The 22,607-nt window shown below is 41.4% G+C and overlaps 1 long non-coding RNA gene across 1 annotated transcript; it reads left to right on the top strand.

Moving 5' to 3' along the window:
• The first annotated feature begins 1,630 nt into the window (after positions 1–1,630).
• On the top strand, positions 1,631–2,932 carry LOC117470858. The gene is made up of 3 exons (XR_004554741.1): positions 1,631–1,735; positions 2,443–2,527; positions 2,894–2,932. It is a non-coding gene; the product is annotated as an uncharacterized LOC117470858 (long non-coding RNA).
• The last annotated feature ends 19,675 nt before the right edge of the window (positions 2,933–22,607 follow it).

The following is a 22,607-nucleotide window of genomic DNA, read 5'->3' on the forward strand; positions in this document are numbered from 1 at the left end:
GCACCAACATTAGTTATCAGTGTTCTCTATTCTCAATTTAAAAGAATAAACTGACAATAAAGAAGTCTTATAACATATTTTGCTTGTGTCTTTGGAAAGCCTTCAGTGTTTGTTTTATTATTTATCAACTAGTTACATTGTCATTTTGTAAATTAAGAAAATAAAATCCAAAGAATTAAACAATTATAATTGCAATGTAAATAGTTTGCACCCCATTTTTTGACTTTTAAATGAATCTTTATGGTGTGGCGTTACCAATTCTTAAAATAATACAAGGATTGGATGTTCATCAAAGGATTTTCAGGGCAATCGATTTGCAAAACATTGCAAACGTCAAAGTCCTAGCTATGGTATACATTTTGTTTAACGACCGAAAACAAAGTAATGTTAGCTAACGTTACCATAGCTAGGTAGCAGCTAGCTAGGTAGCAGCTAGCTACCATGCTTTGAAATTGAGCTCTTCTATGCCAAATTTTTTATTTTGTAATGGTGCTCGAGTGGCTAAGCTGATGTGCAGTGAATGTTTCAGAGTTACTTTTTCGCAATATTATTTAATAAATAGTTTAGCTAGCTAACTAGCATACATTGTCACTAACTCCTAATTTTAGCTCAATCCTTTGTTTTATAATCGATTTTTTTGTGGGCATAATGTTACACACAATGCTCATTATCCATATCTTTTAAATCCTATGTTAAGGCTATAATCAGAGGTGGGAGAAGTTCTCTGATCTTGTACTTGAATAAGAGTAGAAGTACTCGGGTCTTATACTTGAAGTGTGGTATTACTGTACTTAAAGCTGCTGCTGTGTTATTTAAGTTATTTTTGCTTAAGCATGTGCAAACTTGTGTCTCTTTTTTCCCCTCAGCTGTTACTGTAGCTGCAGTACCAGTAATTGCAACCTACCAAGAATAAACAGCAGCCAGTTATCCTCAAGTAAGATTTCTTGCCATATTACAAGTGTTATCAATTCTCAATGTCCTATATGGTATTGCTATGCAAACAGTGAAAGGATATGGAAATCATCAAGAGGTGGCTAAAATATGTTTTTCTGCTGACCCTGTCCAGAGCAGTACATTGCTTTGCTTCCAGGTGGTTGCTCCTGTCTGCATCTCCAAGCTCGGGGCATACCGGCCATCAGTGGCGGACTGGCCATCGGGACGCTTCGGTACCGGCAGGGGCGGACTGACCATCTGTAGAATCACCGAACGGCCGGGTCGGTTTGCTGTTTTTAAACGGCATCATTGAAGTTGCGCTGACAGGCGACAGAGGTCCACCGTTTCCCAGCCCGCCCCTGCCGGCCATCATCTACTCTAGGTAATACACTGACTATGGATAAGTACCTTTATAAAACCCCACTTTAAACACCCAAACTATCCCTTTATGATGTGACATTTTCTACACTGTTAACATTAGGAAACACTTAAGAAAGAAAAGAAAGCTGCAGGAGCTGATCATTCCTAAAACACAATTGGCCATGTGACCAGTAAAAAAAACAAAACAATCTGCACTAAATATTTTTTGGATTTATAAATGTTTTGTGACTTTTTCCTGTTGTGTACCTTAAGGGAGTTCTCCCCTGACAGCTGGACACTACGTGATAGCAGAGGACCAGACCACCGTCAGTGACAGTGTCCTGAATGTTGTCGACGCCCTGATGCTGATGTTTGCAGCATATTACTGCCTCAACATCAGTTATCGCTCAGAACTGGGAGCTACCCTGGAGTTCTTGCAGAGGTAAGACTTGAATTGTAATTATTAAGTAATTCCATCTTAAACCACAGAGTAGAGGATTGTGCACATTTCTGACACACGATAAGTGCTCCTGACAATACAAGATAATCGAGATAAAAAGATTATTGTGCTGCATTCTGTTTCGCATTATGCTCTCGTTTTGTCTTGGGTTGTAAATTCAGCGTACCCCTTTCCTTTGCAGTGGTGTGCTTTGGCTCCTCCCTAAAAGCTCAAACTCACTCTTAGCCAATCGGTGGTATGTTTACTTCAGCTCAATGAAAATGACGGAAAGAGGGCCCTTTGTCGACAACAAAAGAAAACCTGGTATTATTGCAGTGAACAAACACATTAAAACTTCTTTCGGTTAACTACGATGCTTTTACACCGCTCACTCTGCTACTGACACGCACCTCATCTGCCCCAGTTACACACAAACCTCTCAAGATGGGACTCGTAGCTACCCAAATCTTCAAGTGACCGCTTGCTCCTGTTTACAGACCTGCTGCGATACTGTCCAGTTATATAACAAAATCTATTCAAACCAATGCTTTAAATGCACAGATATGATCATAGCAGTTAATGAAAAGTACATTTAAGAGTAGCATTGCCCTTTGACTTCAAGCTGTATAACTGTAAAGACAATTAATGGCTGTATCATCCACAGAATGTGTAATTAAACACTAAATGTAAGTGTACTTCTGTCTTAACAGGTGCCTATTCAAGATCAATCCGGACAATGGGACTAGAGTGGAGAGGAAGGAATACAAACAAAAACAGCACTCGATAAAGATAAAGGTGCATTCATTAATTACAAACGTCGCTGACTTTGAATGGAGAGAGTTGAAACACACACACAGTCATGTACACACGCACGCACATAACTGTTAGATTTCTTTAGTGTTTATAATCGTTATCTTTTGAACAAAATGTTGGCTATTGTTAAATGTTGAAATGTTTCATTGCCGGTCTATTCTGCTTTATTATTACTTAAAATATATTTTATTTATTGTTTTTATTTTTGTGATGTATATTATTTTCAATAATATATTGTATATATTTGTGATTTTTTTTCTACAAAACATCGGACAGTTAATGTAAACTTGGGCTTTTGCAAAGTAAAATGACATGTTTACTTTGTGTTTTACATGTAAATGGTCTTAGATTTCATGAAGTTTGCTGACGACACGACCGTCATCGGCCTGATCACCGACGGCGACGAGACGGCGTACATAGAGGAGGTCGAAAACCTGACATCTTGGTGCCAGGATAACAACCTCCATCTCAACGTCAGCAAAACAAAGGAGCTGATTGTGGATTACAGGAAGCAGCAGGGAGAGGGACACGCCCCCATCGCCATCAATGGGACTACGGTGGAGAGAGTCAGCAGCTTCAGGTTCCTTGGGGTCCACATCACTGAGGACCTGACATGGACTCATCACTGAAGACCTGACTCATCACTAAGGACCTGACATGGACTCATCACTGAGGACCTGACATGGACTCATCACACTAACACCATCACCAAAACAGCGGCTCTTTAAAAACAAAATTGTATTAGTCAATTTATTGAACATGTTAGAAACAAAACCAACAATAATATTTATCGTATTTTAGCTTAAAAACGTTTCTGGTCCTACCCCCCCCCCCCCAGCGTACATTGTTCATGGAAATACAAGTTTGGGTCATCGTCATCAGCATCTGTGATATTGGATTCATTCTTTTGTACAAAACAACCAAAAAGAAATAACTTTTACAACGACAAGAAATAGCAAGCATCACTTCACAGGTCCTGCTCAGAACCATTCAGGATTTGGTTTCTAAATAAGAGTTTTAGTTTAGATAAAGTTGCACAGTATTTCAGCTCATCATTACAGTTATTCCACAGATGAACACCTTCTGTTGTGATGCAATGAAGTTTGGAATTTGTTCGAATTGGTGGTTTTAAAAAAAATGCAGTTTCCTCTCAACATGTGTATGTTTTCTCTCCGTGTGAAAAGTCCCTGGACATTATGATGTAATTGTTCTGCAGGCTGAGGAAGTTCAACATGGACTCCAGGATACTCTGCATCTTCTACAGGTGCACCATAGAGAGTATCCTGACTGGCTGCATCACGGCCTGGTACGGCAGTGCAATCATATTCCGTTTACTTGCATATAGACTCTTCTTGCACTATTTCTATTCTATTTTATTTGTTCTATGTTCTATATATATGTTGCACTGTTGGAGGAGCCTGTGACTTCAGTTGTTCATTGCCATGTCTACACTGAAGCTAATGTACAAATGACAATAAAGCCTTGAATCTTGAATTTACGGTATTTTTTCAAATGACAACAGTAATCTTCTTTCTTTCAGCTTTTTTTGATCATTTAAAAAATATTTATTCAGTTTTTCTAGAGGTGTATAACTATATTCTAACAATTAATATATGTTAAAAGAAAAAGATTTCCTGTAAAATTACAAAAACAATTTGGCAAAAAATGTGATAGTTAATGTAAACTAAGGCTTTTGCAAAGTAAAATGACATTCTTTTCTTTGTGTTTTAATGGTAAATGGTCTTAGATACACGGTACTTTTTTGTAATAATAAAAGTAATTTTATGTATTTTAGCTTTTTTTTATCATTTTTTAAAGATAATTATTCCGTTTTCTAGAGGTTTATGACTCTATTCTAACAAATAATATATGTTAAAATAAAAAGATTTCATGTAAAATTACAGTAATAGAGGCTACTTGTGGTAAGGTAAGTAACTTTTTTTTTACATGTTATCTCCGTATTTTATTTTACAGTTTTTTTCCTTTTTTTAACGGACATTTTCTGGCGCCCCCGTCGCCAGAAAATTTCCGTTTTTTTACAATTTTTTTTTTTACAGTGTATCTACAGTGTAGTTATGACAATGACATTCTCAAACAGTGCAGACCAATAACAAGTATGTTGCACTCAAAAATGTTTGCATATTTGAAGGTTAACCCTAACCCTTACGGATGACGCAACGCTCAGGACACAAATGCACCTCACCAGGTACAAATGAACAGACAGATACAAATTTGCCAAGGCTTTCAATCAGAAGATCGATTAAAAAGACAAGAAAAACACAAAACCCTCACTTGGAGCATCAGAAACGGATACCTTCAGGATCAAAAAATGATAAACAAAAAAAAATGAACACCAAGGAGTCAATCAAAGAGTCCTTAGTCACGAGGGATGGATGCAGACATGGCATCAAGAGACCAGACGAACTGGCACAGAACAAGGGAGACGCAGACTATACACAAGGGGAGGGGGCACAGGTGAAGACAGTCAGGGTGGGGTAGACATTCGCAGTGGTGGGAAATACACAAAGTTAAGTGATCTGAAACAAGAGGGAGAGGTTACTACAAAATGAAACAGGGAGTCCCAGACAAGGCATAGGACAAAGACTTGAACAAGATGAATGAACTTAACTGGACACCATCATACTTGGATTCTTGCTGGGCTGAGATTGTATACTCTTGGTTGATTGCTTTTATTATAAGTTGGTGTGCGCTAGAATTTGAAAGTACACAACCGAAAAAAATCTGCCCCTTCCTTCAGACTTCCTTACAGAGCCCCTCCTCCAACACACACGGACGCGCACATGACCAATGACGGCACGAGATAAGTTTGTGCACGAGATGGAAGGCTGACAGGCAGGTAGGCCATCCAGTTATCTGCCGCGGGCCGAGGCAGATAATTGGTCGTGCTTTTTACAGCGCCACGGCTTCCACAGATGACATATTTGTATATATTTATTGTCAAAGCATTTAATTGAATTATTGCTATCGGGATGTTAAGAGCATTCCATGGAATATAACAAAAGGTGTTTCTGAAGTGAATTACCTACCCTACCTTTAAGTGATTCAGTTGGGCTTATTCTGTTTCAAATGTTAATACAGTACTTGCTCCTTTTGGTATGGAAAATGGACTGCATTTATGAAGCACTTTTCCAGTCTTTACAACCCCTCAAAACACTTTTATATATCCAAGTCATCATCACTCATTCACACACATTCACACAGAGGCAGAGGCTGCCATACAAGGTGCACCTGCTCAGGGAGACTAACACACACACACACACACACACACACACACACACACACACGCACACGCACACGCACACACACACACACACACACACACACACACACACACACACACACACACACACACACACACACACACACTTTGTTGGCCTTGACATTGGGAGCAATTTGGGGTTAAGCATCTTGCAGACTTTGGATCAAACCACCACCCTTCGTTGGAGAGCAACCATCTACCTTCTGAGCCTCAGCCACCCATCCATGCTAGAAAAGTGTAGGTCTACATAAAGACATCCATGAGGCTTCTTGATCGGAGACAGGAACACCCTCAACCTGTTCTTCACGACATGCTGCATACATTCTACTTTGAGCTCTTTCTGGATATGTGAGGTAAGTCAAGATGCCACTATGCAAACCACCTGTGGGGTCAGCCTCATCATCACAGTTGCATAGAAGACACACTTCACTATAGACACAACCATACTCTACCTCCTGAAACCCCCTCCCTGCGTATTCTTTGAATGTTGGAATGGCAGGGCAATTCTTTAAACTCTCAGACCCCAACAGTTGAGATACATACTTCAAGCTGTGGTTAGCCCTGATGTGCCGACGTGAGAAGGTGTCCAATGGGAAACATTGTTCACCAGGCGGTAAACACTATTTGGAGGGGGAACAGATTTTGATTGTTGAAAAATCTAGTTATCAATCAATCAAGTTACAACTATCAATTATTATGAATTAATTTGATATTGGACGATTCTACACCTCACAAGTGCCATACCATCAGCCTTTATATTAAAGAGGCCCTATTATGCATTTCCATGGCATATCCATTCTTTAATGTTCTTTATGTTTCTCATACTGCCTGTGCTGCAGCACCTCTTTTCACCCTCTGTCTGAAACCAGAGCCCAGTCTGCTCTGATTGGTTAGCACTAGCCAATAGAAGCGTGAGTGTTACATAGTGATGTCACTATGTTACTGAAGTAAACAAATGAGTCCAATGGAGGCATGGAGGGGACGGGGGACACAGGAATTGTAGCCTTTGCAGACCATTTACATGCACACAAACCTATAGATAATAGGTTTAAAAAAAAGCTTTCGTCTTTATTGTTGCTAATTCTAAGTATTCCTTAACCAAAGTTCATTTGTCATGACCAAAGTCTTTCCCTCAGCTTTGCTATCTGGCTGTTGCCATGCAGCTATTGCACTGTACAGATAGTTGAAATACTGAAAACTTTAATGTTGAGCTTGAAAGAAGATTTGAATTTCCATCGCCCTGCTTTGTCTTATTTTTCTTAAAAGACTACGAGCTGTTCTTTGTTATAAATATTCATTTCATTTCATTTCAAACCTTTATTTATCCAGGTTGTATCCCATTGAGATCATTGACCTCTTTTTCAAGGGAGACCTGCTCAAGTAGGTTCCACATGAAACATTAAAAACATAAACAGAACAACAAAAAGGACATCATACAGTAGCATTACAGGGATTACAAATTACATACTATCCACATGCACAGGTACCAACAGCTTCTGATTGTGTAGCATCCAACCGAGCTTTAAAAACATATAGTGGCACCAGATTGCTCAGTTTCCATTTTAATTGCAGACTATTCCAGGACAGTGGAGCTGCGCATCTAAATGCTATCTTCCCTAAGACAGTCCTAGCAGTTGGCACATTTAATAAAACCACAGCATGCGATCTCAGGCAGTAGCCACTTACAATTCGCCGTGAGATCAGGGAGCAGATGTAGGATGGAAGTTTCCCTAACATGGCTTTATATATAAAAATATCAATATCAACCTTCAAAAGAAATGCTCCGTCAAACTTTGTATAACAATTAGGCAAAACAGAATATAGTTGTAAAGTGAGAATGTGTGTGTATGAGGTTTGGGGGAATGAGATCCAAGTGATGGAGGTGGATTTGGAGGTAAAGAGAAGCTGAGGCTGAATTCAAACAGGGTCATTGGTGAGAGATGAGCCATGCAGGCTGAAAATACACAGCACTAATTCTGGAGAAGCTCCTCGGAGACTGAATGGCAGCTCTGGAGGAGACGCAGCACACACAGACACACACAAACACACAAACACACACGCACACACACACACACACAGTAGTTCGCTGAGGAGCTGCCGATTGGCTCTGATTTTTGCCAGCGGGGTAGAAACCTGACTGATTATTTAATAGGCCTTAGAATGGACCTCACCGGGAGCTCTGTGTGGTGTGTGTGTGTGTGTGTGTTCTTTTACTTCTGTCTTTGTGAGGATTTTTCAGGTTTCCATTCAATGTTAATTTATTAGCCTGATGTCTGACATTTTATACTTTAAAGTTAGTTAACCTGTGACATAGAAATAAATGCTCACTTTTGTACTATTCATCACAAATTGCTACAACACAATAGTGACTCAACCAAAACCGTCTTTATGAAGCTTTTATTATGCTCTCCAAACACCTGAGGCTTTATCGCTGTGAACCAATGGCGCGCGGCACCAGAGCATTGGGTGTGGCGAGTGATTTGTGGTAATTTCTGTGGCCTGAGGAGAACAGCAGATCTGTAGCAGACTTGCAAACAGTGTGGGATTAGTCAGAATACATTAACAGCTTGTGTGGTAATGACCAATCACATCAGCCCATTTCCTTCACTGTAAAAACAGAACCCTATCAGAGCTTACACTTTTGAGAAAAACAATCTGGACCCAAAACAGATACATTTATTTCCCCACATTTCCTATGATATTGTGCTGTGTCTGTATCAACTAAGAAGGAAGACCATCAAATGTCTGTCTATATAGGAAATTATTTGTCCGGTGCCTTGCTCAAGGGCACCACAGTAGGGCCCAGGAGGTGAACTGGAACCTCTCCAAGTAGCAGTCCACACTCCATATTTAGGTCTGTTCGGGGACTTGAACCGGCAACCCTACAGCTCACAGACCAAGCCCCTACTTACTGAGCCACTGCCGGACGATTGTTGTAGGCCGACCCGGAAGTTAAGGGACAATAAGCAATGGGATGTTTCCATTGGATTTCTGAATGATAAGAAAATAAGATGAGGAACAACAAAACTTGAGAATCTCTTAAGCTTGTGAAAATCACAGACCTTTTTTTTACGCCTTTAACTAAAAACCCATTCAAAAAAAGTATTGATTCGATACGTGCAGCCACTATTTTCCGGGTTCAAGGATTCAGTTCACACCACTCTATAAAGCCCCGCATACAGTATTTAACATTTAAAACAATTCAAGTTCTATACAGTTTATTGTTTTAAATATATTTTTATTTGAGATTCAGTATTAAAGAAATAATATAGCAAAAAAAGAAAGTACAGCAACATTACACAATTACTGAATAATTTGTTCCAACATAGCAGGAGAAGTCCAGAGTGGTTAAATAAGACTGTAGCTACGAACACTAAGAGTGTATACTGCTGAGTAAGGTGTGTTTCGTTCATATTCAACATATTAAGGGGAAGTCTTTAAAGACTGAAGGGAGTTAATGGATAAGGAACTGGGTGTGATCAATGGACTGTCCTTGCAAGTATAGCAAAAACAACCATAGTGTGTGTGTGTGTGTGCGTGCGTGCATGCGTGCGTGCGTGCGTGCGTGTGTGTGTGTGTTTTCCTTTGTGCCAGCATCAAATGAGTTTTTAGATATCAGTGTGTTTTCATCAGTCGCACACTGACAGGCTCTATTAAAAACACCCTTGGACTCATTCTCGTCTCAGTGTGACAGGAGCAATTCCCGTGGCAGGCAGGATGACGGGATGGAGAGCCGTCAGGAGTTAACACATATCCAATTTTAACATATTTGTATTCAACTTGATTCATTTACTACATCAGGCCAGTTTTAGCATGCTGGTTACAGGACAAACACAGTATTGTTCTGAACCTGCAGGATGAACCCGAGTGTTTTAGTTTCCCAGGAGCAGACGTTTCAGTGAGCTGATGCGGGATGGAGGAATGTTAGTGGTGCTCAGATCTTGCTGTATCAGGTCATTTGTGTGGGCTGCAATCTGTCCTATACTTAAAACTACTGCCTGAAGGAAAATCAATCTGCCTGTAAAGTCAATTCAAATTATAGCTATCCCTGCATGTAGTACGTGTGCATCATTATGTATGTGCATGCTTATTACTATGGCCATATGTTCGAGCAAATGCCTTCCCCAGCTCCTCTGAATATCATGTCGTTTGGAGACTAGATCAATGCAGACGCGTTCAGATGCATGGGAATGTTTACTCGTCGTCGTCCATCTGTATGCAGCGTGCGCCGTGTTCAAAGCAACAGTTAGCGAGCTGTCAATCTCATTATCCCGCGGGTGGAATATATCACTTATGCTCATGAAATTCTTTATTTTCTCCAAGTTTTGGCTTTTCAGTAAACAAAAGTAAAGAAGGTGTCTTGTTCTATATGTCACCTGAAGGCATTAAAATCACCACAGTTTGGAGATACACCTTGAGATCATCCATACGTGCAACATATGCGGCTGTCAAAAACATTCAGCTGGCCTCAGTCAGTCGGTCATGGCTATAACCTGCTTGGTTGGACTGGTCTATTGTCTGGATTAGAGCAGAAGCTATTCAATGTTTTAGGAATAGCATATACACAGAATAAAAAGGATCCACGTGGATATAAAGGTATTAGTATAAAGCTACTTACCAAACTGGAGGTAGTATTTTATGCCAAAATGTAAATGTAATAAAGAAGACTTGGAAAAGTCCAGTTTTTTGTTGTGTTAGCTCTATACTTAAAATACATTGGATTTGACAGGAAACAGTAAAGATAATGTGCGGACTGTCATCTTTAATTTCAGGGTGTTTTACTCATCAGATAAAGAGTGTAGGAATAGTCTTTGTTTTCACATGTTACCGCCCCAAATGAGTTTTCTTCTGATTTATTCTGACAGTGAGAGACACCAGAACGCCAGAGGAGAGCTCTGTGAGCTCAGCATTGGTGTGACACGCTCTACCTGGTGAGCCTCCACTGCCTTCAACAGTTATAGGAGCTAATCGTTTGAACAGTTAAAACACCTATAGTCGCCATATTATAATGTTTGCACTTCATGATCTGTCAGGTTCCTCACACACACACACACATACACACACACACACACACACACACACACACACACACACACACACACACACACACACACACACACACACACACACACACACACACACACACACACACACTGCAATTGTTGGCTCAGGTTAGTCTAGAAACTTCTCGTGTTTGATCATAGAACTGATGGTGTTGCCTGTTAAGCCTGTCACTTGTCTGGTTGTGTTAAACCACAATAATTCCATAGGAAGCAGTGACGTGCGGTGAGGTTCATGGCTGGTGAGGCACTGACTCTTTCAGAGTCAGATTTACAAATATTATATTTTGACCGTAATCGAAATATTCGGTTATTTTCAAAAGCTTTTTTAGTCTGATGCTTCGATTCATTTTAAACAGACCGTTCAACAAAAGGATACCCAAAATCTAAATATTGGATTGTTCTTTCTTAGTAAGATCCCATTTTCATTACAAATGTGGTCTTACCTTGACTTGAAGATGAAGTCCATGCTATCCTTCTGGACAACAATCTCTATTACTTTTTTGTAAAAGTCCTCCTTATCTTCCTGTAGTTTCAAAAGTCTAGTTTGTTGTTTGCGTCTACCGTCTCTGTGTAGAATAACAGTAACAACAAGAACCTGTGGGCTCACGTGCGCCCCCTTCAGTGCGGCAGAGGTTATGGCTGCCTCCCCTGGTGCTTTTTTGCTGTGGTATGATGAGACCAGCGGGCCTAACTATCATATATACGTGAAATAAGTTATTTAGAGACTATGGATGGCGAGGATAAATGTAATAAAGGGATCTACAAACATTACATTGGTGACCTACAGTGAGATGGTAACAGGCATGCGCTTAGGGCCCGCTTTCCAGCCAGTTTCTGTGGGGTGACGCATTCTGAGGTGAGGCAGAGCTCATCTGTGCCTCACCTCACCCCACAGTAACTGGCTTGAGCGCGCTCACAAAATAAGTGCCCGCGCTAAATTAGTGCCCGCGCTCCAGCAAGTTACTGTGGGCTTACGAGAGGCAGAGCACGTCCCTGCCTCACTTCTCATCGCTCCCGTAGCGGAGCTCGGCAAATTTGCTGATTTTGACTATAAAAAGCGATTGGAATCATACATAAATCACACTTACAACACAGATCAGTGGAGACATTTTATTATTACTATTTAGTTTTTCTTTTGTTGTTTTTCCGTTACATTGGAGTATGACAGGTGAGGCTCTGCCTCCCCTGACTGCACGTCGCTGATAGGAAGGCACATACAAAAACACATCCAGTGTATACCTCCAGAAGATCTGATGTAATAACGTAACCAGATGAGTGATTACAGCGCCCGGTATCATTTTACACACATATCATCAAACAGATGCAGGACTTACACACGCCTGTTATCTAACCGACAGGTCCGCACGCACTCTCCAGCCGAAACTCTAATAAGCATTCATTCACAAACTAAATCAGGAGACCTTTAACGTTTTACGTCCGATTCGCTCCTTTTTTCCTCGCTGTACACAGCTCCAGTTTGGGCATCGGCCTGTCATCAGATTTAATTTTGAGTTGCTGCTGTAGCGGAAGTTTAGTACAATTATTTTTGATTAAATACTCCAAATCTCCACCCTCCATAATTGCACTTGCTTCAGTTGCTTGCTACTTTCTAACAGCGGTGAGAGTGGTGGAGGGAAGGGAACCCGAGCGCAGCTTACTTCCGGGTTTTAGGACGCGTCACTGCACCACTAAGTTGATGCGATTTGATTGGATTGTGAGGCAAGGGAAGTCAGCCGCCTCTGACTTCCCTTGGCATGGCTCTGACCAATCACAGGTTGGCAAGGGCATCACGTGAGCCTCGTCTGATTGGTCAATCCCTCCATTTTTTTTCACCAAGGGAAGCCAATTTCGGCTGGCCTCCTCTCGCAACAGTGAGTGCAATCTACTGTTTTACCATTACATCTAGAGGGGCGCTGTTTCACTCTTTGTAAAATACTCAATGAGAATGGGGGAGAGATGGGCCGGCAGCAACACACAGCAAAGAAGAATGACCGAAACTAAACGAAGAGTTTTTATTTATTTATTAAAATTATAACTACAATCCGAAAAAACAGGGGAAGCCTGGCTTCCCTTGGCCTCCAGAAGAAAACGCCACTGTATATATGATCACTTCTTTTATATTTGCACTCAATAAAGATAAACTTCATTATTTCTTTTCATTTAGACATTGACATACATTTATCACTGATTATTTATTACAAATATTAATGCATAACAGTAGTTCTTTAGCGAGTGAATACTTCTTAACTTTTGATTAGCTGCTATCTAAAGGGGACAATTTAAACCTCACAGTTACTGCCCGATCCAAGCTGATGGAGTATGAATTCTGCATATCTATGAGAAGTCATAATGAAAGAACAGACACACTGGACGTCAAGGTAAGGAAATGTCAGCTTGTACATTTATTTGATTATTCACATGTGAACACAGCAGAGCATGGCGTGTGTCAGATACCCTCAAGGACACATTCAGCGGGGCAAAATGTCAACGAATGATCGGCTATAGAAATATAATCGGGGCATCGTAAATGCCCCCCAGAGATACAGAGCTCTTCACCAACACAACCAACAATCTCTATCAACTGTTAACTTCACTGTGTGTGTGTGTGTGTGTGTGTGTGTGTGTGTGTGTGTGTGTGTGTGTGTGTGTGTGTGTGTGTGTGTGTGTGTGTGTGTGTCTGTCTGTCTGTCTGTGTGTGTGTGTGTGTGTGTGTGTGTGTGTGTGTGTGTGTGTGTGTGTGTGTGTGTGTGTGTCACCAACAGTCCAACAGGCAGAAAGCACAGGACCAAAGGAGCGTCAGGATGGATCACACACTACAATGGATGGGTTAGTGAGAAAGCCTCACTCTGGCACTGAACACGGACATGCTTTTAGTGTGTGTCTGTGTGTGTGGGGGGGGGGGGGGGGTTGCTCAGCCTTGGTCAGTGTTCTTTAAATGGAGTACATTTATCTCCACCTGCGGTCGCTTGTCCCATGCTTTAGTTCGTGTAACCCAGATGAAAGGTTTACATTTGACAGGAGAGAAAGAGCAGAGGATGCTGGGAGTGGCAGCTCAATCCTCGTCTGTCCTCCTCCAGACACAACTTACATCCAGTCTGCTCGCTCCTGCACTGAAAAAACTCAAACATTCACTTTAATTAAATGTTTTATGTCAACAAATTACACATATCTGTATTAGGTAAGTTGAAGTCAATAATATTACGTTCCAATAAAAAACAATAGGTTAATCCTAATAGTATTGCTTTCAACAATCCTAATACAATTATGTGTCATTTGTTGACATAATGCATTTGATTAAAGTTTCAGTTTTTCCAGTGTGAAAGTCTCATCTCCCAGTCTGTGTGTGCAGTCGTGTGTCATCGCCTCAATCTCCATGGCGATGATGTCCCATTCAGCCAGGCACCTGCCGGGATAAGAGGTGGGGGTGGAGGAAGGACGCGGGGGGGGGGGGGGCCCAGTCAATCAGTCAAGCTGGGAGGAAAAAACATCAAAATGGCTGCCGCGCCCTCGCCAGGTGTTGTCGGAATTGAAAAGAATCAGACCTCCGCAGATTATTCAGCTCCATTTACCTTACAGGATCACCCAGGGCGCAGGAAGCCAGGTGAGACCGGGGTTACCATGGTAACGCATGATGGGGAGACAAGCTTGTGCATCTGTGTCGGATGGAAAAACACAAACTCGAGCGAAAAAACAAAAAACACTTTGCAGAGAACACATGTGAAACATCATCTCATGTGAGGGTCTCTGAGAGTCCATGAGGGCATCCTGGGGTCCAAGAGGAGGATCCAAATATATATGAGAGTTTACAAGAAAGAGATAATACTAATAATGTGTAATGGGTCTGGAAATTAAGTGTAATTATTCAAAACAATGAAAAAAAACTGCAAAATGACATGACATTGAGTTGAGTTCCCTTATTTCACACAGCATACTGAACACCAGGGTTTAAACACAATGGCTTTAAGAGTGTTTGACCAACTCTATTTTATATAAGAGAGTAGATCTAGGCCAGGAAGTTAGCATGTTAGCCACCGTTAGCTAATGTTGGATAAACATCTCAGTGAAACAGACATTATGAATCAGTCTTCTCAGCTTTTGCTATGATATATTATATACCTTTTATAGAGCCCACTGTTAGCAACAGTTACAGTTTCACGTCTTTCCACTAGCATTTTAGTGCTTTTAATGCTGTTTCAGAGGGGTTGATAATCTGGCACAGATATACACTCTCCAGTGTTTATTTCAGTTTAGTACGAAGAGGAAGCTGCAGACAATAGCTGACCAAAACTATAAAAACACAACTTTTTACGAACCTAAAGCTGATTGTTTTAACCTGTTTAAAATCAGTTTTGTTCTTGTGATCCTGGACAATCACTGCTTAATGAACAGGGAAGAAAAACTGGACTGGATCACAGATGTGAGCCATTATGTTCCAGATGCTGCGTGCCGTCCGGATGTTGGTCAACAGAGAGCTCCAAATCAAATGTCTTTTTGTGTTTTTATTCATGTTCCATTAATGCCAGATGTCATACCAGTCAGTTTCTTAGTAATCACAATTGTGAGCTTTAAACCAGAAGCTGCTTTCACTCTTTCTACTAAACCAGACTAAACTTGTTAATTTCTGCACAAACATCAAATGAATATACTGTCACGTCAGTCTGAACAACAGCAAAAATTGTCAAGATTTGAAACAGTTCCTTGAAATATAATGCTAAAATATCATTTCTAATTTCTAATCTGAAACTTCAAATTACCACACAAATAAATATATACGTAAATAATGGGGTAGTAGCATCATTGTAAGCCAAATATCTGACATTTCAAGAGTAATTAAAAGTTAAAATCACATTTTTGGGGTTTTGTATTTCCTCGCATTTAGGGTTAGGGTAAATTTCACATATCCACTCAAATGTTCAGGAACGTGTCTGACGTCTGTTTGAAATAATGTGTAGTTTTGTCTCTCAATATACACTTTTTGATGTATACATTTTAATACCGTAAAGCAAACTTCTATTCCCTACCGTATTGGTATTCCACTTTGAGTAGTATGAGCGCTTCCTCAAGCCCCCACCCCCCCCCCCCCCAAATCCCACCCGCCCGATGACTGTCCTCTGTTTACATTTTGTGCGCAATGTGTGTGTGTGTGTGTGTGTGTGTGTGTGTGTGTGTGTGTGTGTGTGTGTGTGTGTGTAGACGCATCAGGACCTACAGAGTGTGAAATGGAGCAGGGAGGTTCAGGCTTCAGCCGCCACACACTGCCACACACACACACACACACACACACACACACACACATACACATACACACACACACATACACACACACACACACTCATCCCAATGTCTCCCATCCCAACAACCTCTCCTTTTCTGATTTTCCCCCTCACTTCTCTGAGATGTTCTTCTCCTCCTCACTCCCCCTTCTCCCCCTCTCCTCAACTTCTCCTCTATCTATCCGTCTCTATGCTTTACTCCGCAGTTTTATCTCTGTGGATAAAGCTCTCTGTGCTGTTTGTTTTCCCCCTGCTCCGGCTTTATCTCCCGTTTGGATGCCGTGTATGTGCAGTGGCATGGAGAGAGACACAGACGGAGAGAGAAAGGGGGGAGACAGCATCCCCATGTCAGGCCAATGATGGATTAGAATACTAAAATACTGGAGAGAGAAAGCAGACGCTCAAATCTGACATGGTGTGTGTGAGCGTGTGCGTGTGTGCGTCTAAATCTACTGCATGGTAATAGAACAATAACAAGAGCGCTTCTTTCCAAGCACACACACACACACACACACACACACACACACACACACACACACACACACACACACACACACACACACACACACACACACACACACACACACACACACACACATCCTCCTTCTCAATTTCTCTCCCACCCTAAGGCCCCCCCTCTCTGAGTTGATTTAACGCATGGCTTCTCTGCTTGTTTATTTCAGTACATATTAATGTAGATCACCGGTGTCCACTCCCTCCTCTCTTCCCCTCCTCCCCCCCCCCGTCCATCCCTCTTCTCGTCTTGCCGGCGGCTGTCCGCCTGAGGACAAACGGCCGACACAACAATTAAAACGAACAACGGGTCTGGGTAAAAGGCCGCCACTCAGGCCGCGCCAATCAGACGCCCGCCCTCCCCTGCTGATCTCAATTAACCTCCGCTATTGGCTGGTATAGGAGGAGGTGGTGTTGGGGGTGGGGGTCCTGACCTGGCTATCTTATTCAATGTAATGCAGGGGGGTGGATGGAGGAGTGACTCTGAGGTAAGAGGGAACTGCTCATCGCCTTTTGAGCCCATTCACTGTAAACTGAGTATGTGTGCCCCTTTTTGTCAGATGTAGAAGAGGAGGCCATGCTGTTACAGATGAAGTAGCTGCAAAATACATTCTAGAGCTATCATGCTTTTACTTCCGTTGAGCAAGGCACTGAAATCCATCAGATTCATCAAAGAATTTCAATCAGCCAATAGAGTGATGGAGGAATGAAACCCAGAAATGAGTCGGCATCTGATCTTTTACAGTTCGCTCGTAAAGACGTCAACATTTTTTTGAAAATATGTTTCTGGTTAGAAGCCTTAAAGTGGACCTATCATGCTATATTTTAATAATATAGTGTAGGACCATACCTATATAAGGCATATTTATACTTTTTTTCAAAATACCAAACAGATCATGCATTTTAGCCATGCCTCATTTCGCTCAATTTGCACTTTTTTCGCCCTGTTTTTGCAAGGGCTGATTCTGTGAGAACAGCACCACCTACAGGCCTGGCATATGTACTACAGCGTCTCCAGCGCTTTCAAACGGCAATGGCCGTGGCTGTCTCCTCCTGATTGGTGGAGTTGGCCCAATAGCCGTAGCGCCACCGTCCTGACGTCAGGACAGTGTTCAAATCTGGATCAGTTTTTATCAGATCCGTTGCAGGCCCTTTTTTTGAGATTTGGGTATGGAGGAAAATAGAGAGGGTTGTGTTTTCTGACACTTGGTGAGTTCCCTGGAACACCGGGGACACATATTCATGTATAAAAGACGTACAAAAGTGCATTTTGCATGATAGGTCCCCTTTAAGTAAGGTTTATGGATAACACAAGCTGACAAGCTATAAATGTATATTCTATGTATAAAATGTGACTACTAAACGCCATCACACCGAACATTAGCCGCCTTTAGCATAGCGGTGCAGTCATACATGTGAAATGTAGTTAATTTAAAGTGTAGTGTTAGCTTTACCTCTGGCGATTTGCAAGTAGTGTCAATATGTGCTTCAAAGAATTGCTACATTCGCATTTTAGCACTTCCGGTTTGCAAGTTATCAAAGTCTATCTTTTTCTTAATGGGTTTTTGGTTAGATCTTGGTTGGTCTGTGGTTTTCACAACCTTACGACATTTTTAAGTTTTGTTCTACTCCATAAATCTGGTAGTAAATATCCCACTGGTGAATGTTGAATCTTGTGTCATAAAAACATTGGTTGCTTTTGAGTGAGTAAATTAGACTATACAAAATATCATCACGATGAACATTAGCCGCCTTTAGCTTAGCGGTGGTGACGTGAAGTAATGCTACGTTATGTCATTCCTTTATAGCAGGGGTCGGCAACCCCTGGCACGCGTGCACACTAGGAATTAGTGGAATAAGTGTGCAAAATATAAAAAAATTATTTTCGGATCCTGAACAAGACCGCCGCCAGAGCGCGTCTCCCCGTTACCTGCAGAAGGAAGCCATGCACGCAATGCAGCCCCGCTCTGTTTAACTCCAGGCGACTTTCTGCCGCTTTCATCCGTGGTGCAGGGCTGATCGTTTCACCACAGAGGAAAGCACTTCACAAATTGCAGTACCCATAAGGAGCTGTACAAATGCTGCAGTTTTTGCGTGGCTGTGTCTTTAGTTGAAAGCCCAGTGGCGATCTGCTCATCTCTCATCGAAATAATATGCTACAAAGGGGCGGACTGGTCATCTGTGCGTTGAACTTTCCTGTCGGCTCCCAGACCGTAGTCGAGGAAACAGGGGGGACGACTCTCTGTCGTCTCCCAGGGCAGAAGCAACAAGCTTCAGGTTCAATAACCCACTTTAGCTTAAATGACTGGAGAGAGGCGAGCTCTTCTTGGGAGGCCGTTGCATTTATTTAGTTGTTCTTCTGTTTCACAAAATACATCACAGACCTCTGTTTTTCTGCTGCCTCGTTTCACTTCCAGAAACATACACACGCTCGCTCACTCTCGCTCTACCATCCACACACATGCACATGCCACACCCCTCTCTCTGTCTCTTAAAGGTGAGGTAGGTAAGTTTGAGAAACCGGCTCGAGATACACTTTTTGTTATATTCCATGGAATGCTCTTAACATCCTGATAGCAATGAATATCTTAAGTGCTTTGACAAAAAATCCATACGAAAATGTCATCCGTGGAAGCCGTAGTACTGTAAAAAGCACGACCAATCATTTTAGCCGGCCCGGCTAAAATAACTGGATGGCCTACCTGCCTGTCAGCCTTCCATCTGTGCACAAACTTATCTCGTGCCCTCATTGGTCATGTGCGCGTTCGTGTGTGTTGGAGGAGGGGCTCTGTAAGGAAGTGGCAGATTTTTTCCGGCTGTGTATTTTCAAATTCTAGCGATCTCGAGCCGGTTTCTCCAAAATGACCTACAGTACCCCACCTTTAACCTGTTAAGCCCTGAGCCTGTTTTTCAGGTCTCAGGCTCGAAAATGACATTCCCAGAACAAATTACCATATCTTCCCTTCTAAAAGGGTTAAATTAATAATCTTTTTTCTCAAAGTAATGATAAACCTGTGAGTTGGATGTAGAAAAGTCAGAACAATATAGATGTTTTTTATTTTAAAGAAAATTCAGATTTTACATAGTAAAAAACTGTAAATTATAGTGTCCGTCCAAAAATTCTTTTTTACTTATAGTAAAAACTACCCTTGGATGATGGGTTATTAGACTAAAAGCTTTAGGAATCCAAAGTACAACATATAATAAGTACCCTGTATCAAGATTGATGCAAAACAAGTGACATTTGACCTTTTTAGAGAGGTTTAGCCAAAAAGACTCCACCTCTGAGGTGATTTGGGTGGAAATGTTTTTTTTTCCATATCTCTGGCCCCCCTTGGTCGATTTTGATGGTTGACACCTCTTTCTGACCGTTAGAGCCAATAGAATCGAAGGGGGATTCCCCCACACACACTCGTTGTAAAACAAAAATGTGGGGGCTTTGCGCATGTAGTTTTGCATGAGAGTGAACCTTCACTCTAGCTCTGACATCTAGAAAAGCAGTTTTATTGCTCATGGATTATCAGAAATCATTTCAAAGGGACACAGACACATTGGATTAACCTATGGATTAACTTCAGCAGCGTTTTTATCGTTTTAATGCCATTGAAGACCACTTTGGAGCAGACTACAGAGACAAGGTAACCATGTTAGCATTTTTAGCTACCTAGCGCCACATGTTTAGATGTCTGTTTTTGTTTATAACGTCGCGATTTCGTATAATTGAGTGATAATGAGGGTACCCATCGATTCTGTGTCACCTCGAGATGTGAATCGATGTCATGGATGTGGAGAGAATATAAATAATAAGGTTTTGTGAGTGATTTTCGGTGCAGTAATCTGTTAGCATTTTTCGCTCGTTGCTAATTCAGAGGCTCAGCGTTAGCATTGTGTTTTTTTTTTGAAAAATAAATAAAAATGATCAGTTAGATGAGTTTCTTCCCGTTACATGGATATAAAACATTCATAGTTTATTAAATGAACATGCCCTCAGACACTGTTTCCTGCAAAATGTTGCGGCAGTGCCCCGGTACCGGGGTCTCTCGGGCTTAACAGGTTAAAGGGACAGCGATCTCATCTCACTCTGCATGACCCTAATATCATAACATGGGTGTTCTGGAGAATCACCGAACGGACGTTCGTCCTTATTATTATGCCGTTTAAACCAATTATTTACATTTGTTTGTTAAATTCGGCATCATGTAAGTTGCGCTGACAGGTCCACACACTGCTTCCCCGCAGCGAGGCTCCCCCCGCCCTCCTGTTGACAGTTCACGAGCGTCGAGCTCCTCAACCCCCCCCCCCCCCCTCCCCCGTTGATAATTCACGATCGTCGGCATGCTGATAACAATTTTTTTTTGTAATGGCACTTCATATCAAAAACATAATTACATTTTTCCAACAGATTAAAATGCCTAACAAAGCAGCTAATAGTATTTGTTTTACCCAAATCTCTTGCAGATTTGGGTATTTTAGATAGTGATAATCAGAGTCATATGAATTCCGGTGGGACTGAGAGAAAGGGAAATCTTCTGTTGAAAAATGTTGGATTATCTCACAGAAGTGTGACGGTAATAAAGCTCCTTCATGTTTAATGGAGCTCTATAGCACAGAGGGAGGAGATGGATTGGGCTTCTTTAAATATTTCTCCAAGGTTAAACACAGAGTGCATTAAGTCAGATATTTCCAGTGCACAATGAGCTCTCTGATGATCCCGGTAATGAAAACATTTCATGCAGACATTAGCAGCAGTCATCACTATGAATAAATGTTTCATTGGAATCAGTTTCTTATTGCCTGACTGCTGTTTACCAGTATTTACTGCTCAGCCCGCCTCTTCTCTTTCCGCTGTTCACTGACTGACAGACAGACGCTTTGTCTGAGGGGTGTGTGTGTGTGTGTGTGTGTGTGTGTGTGTGTGTGTGTGTGTGTGTGTGTGTGTGTGTGTGTGTGTGTGTGTGTGTGTGTGTGTGTGTGTGTGTGTGTGTGTTGCTCAGCAGTGACTGAGGGAGGAGAATGAGAGGTCAAAGTTCTCCCTTCACAATGTAAACCTCCTCTTCCTTCTTTCTGCTCTGCCCTTTCACTTTTCTGTTCTTCATGTCATTTTGTCTCCTATTCCTCTTTTTTCTGTCTGCTTTCCTTTTTTCCATCCTTCAATCTTTCTCTCCTACTTTGTCCTTCCACCATTTTTTAAATCTTTTTCTTTTATTTATATTCCTGTTTGTTTTTCCTTTTTGTTTCAGATTCTCTTCTGTCTCTTCTCTGATTCCCCTCTCCTCTTCCTCTTGCCTCTTTCCTTTCTACCAACAGATCGGTGATCTACACACTTTAAGCAACGTTGGTGTTATGAAAATATTGTCTGTTTAGTTATTGAAGATACATTACATTTTGTAGTAGTTTTTGTATTTATTATTTGAAGTAGTTGATTTGTTGCACAATTAAGCACTTTATTTGCAGTATATATACATGTGTTAAAGATGTGAATAAAGTGTTTTGGAAAAAGTATTTCCATCCCTCCTCGTCTCTTTTCATCCCCTGCCCCCTCTCTTTTCCTTACCGTTTCCTTACTAAACTGCCTATTGTTATTTCTTTCCCCTCTCTTATTGTTTTCAGTCCTGTCCAATTTCTCTTTCCATGTCATCTCCTTCCTCTTTTTGTCTCCTATCATCTCTTTCCTTGTTTCCCTCTTTTCTCCCGTCCTCAATGTCTTCTTTCCTCCTTTCCTTGTCTGTCTCCTTGCCCTCCAGCCTCCCTGGTGCGGCTGCAGGTGGAAGTTGATTTTACACATTCATAAAAACAGGAAGAAACCAAATAAATGAGTGTCAGCAAAAGGTTTATAAGACAAAGCAGGTGATTTTCTCTGCTATGTATGTGCTCCGGGGTCTTTTCTGTTCTCGCTATAGCGCACTATTTCTACTACTGCCTGCCCCCAGAAA

This window comes from Trematomus bernacchii, unplaced genomic scaffold (genome assembly GCF_902827165.1).
Source record: "Trematomus bernacchii unplaced genomic scaffold, fTreBer1.1, whole genome shotgun sequence".
NCBI classification, from domain to species: domain Eukaryota; kingdom Metazoa; phylum Chordata; class Actinopteri; order Perciformes; family Nototheniidae; genus Trematomus; species Trematomus bernacchii.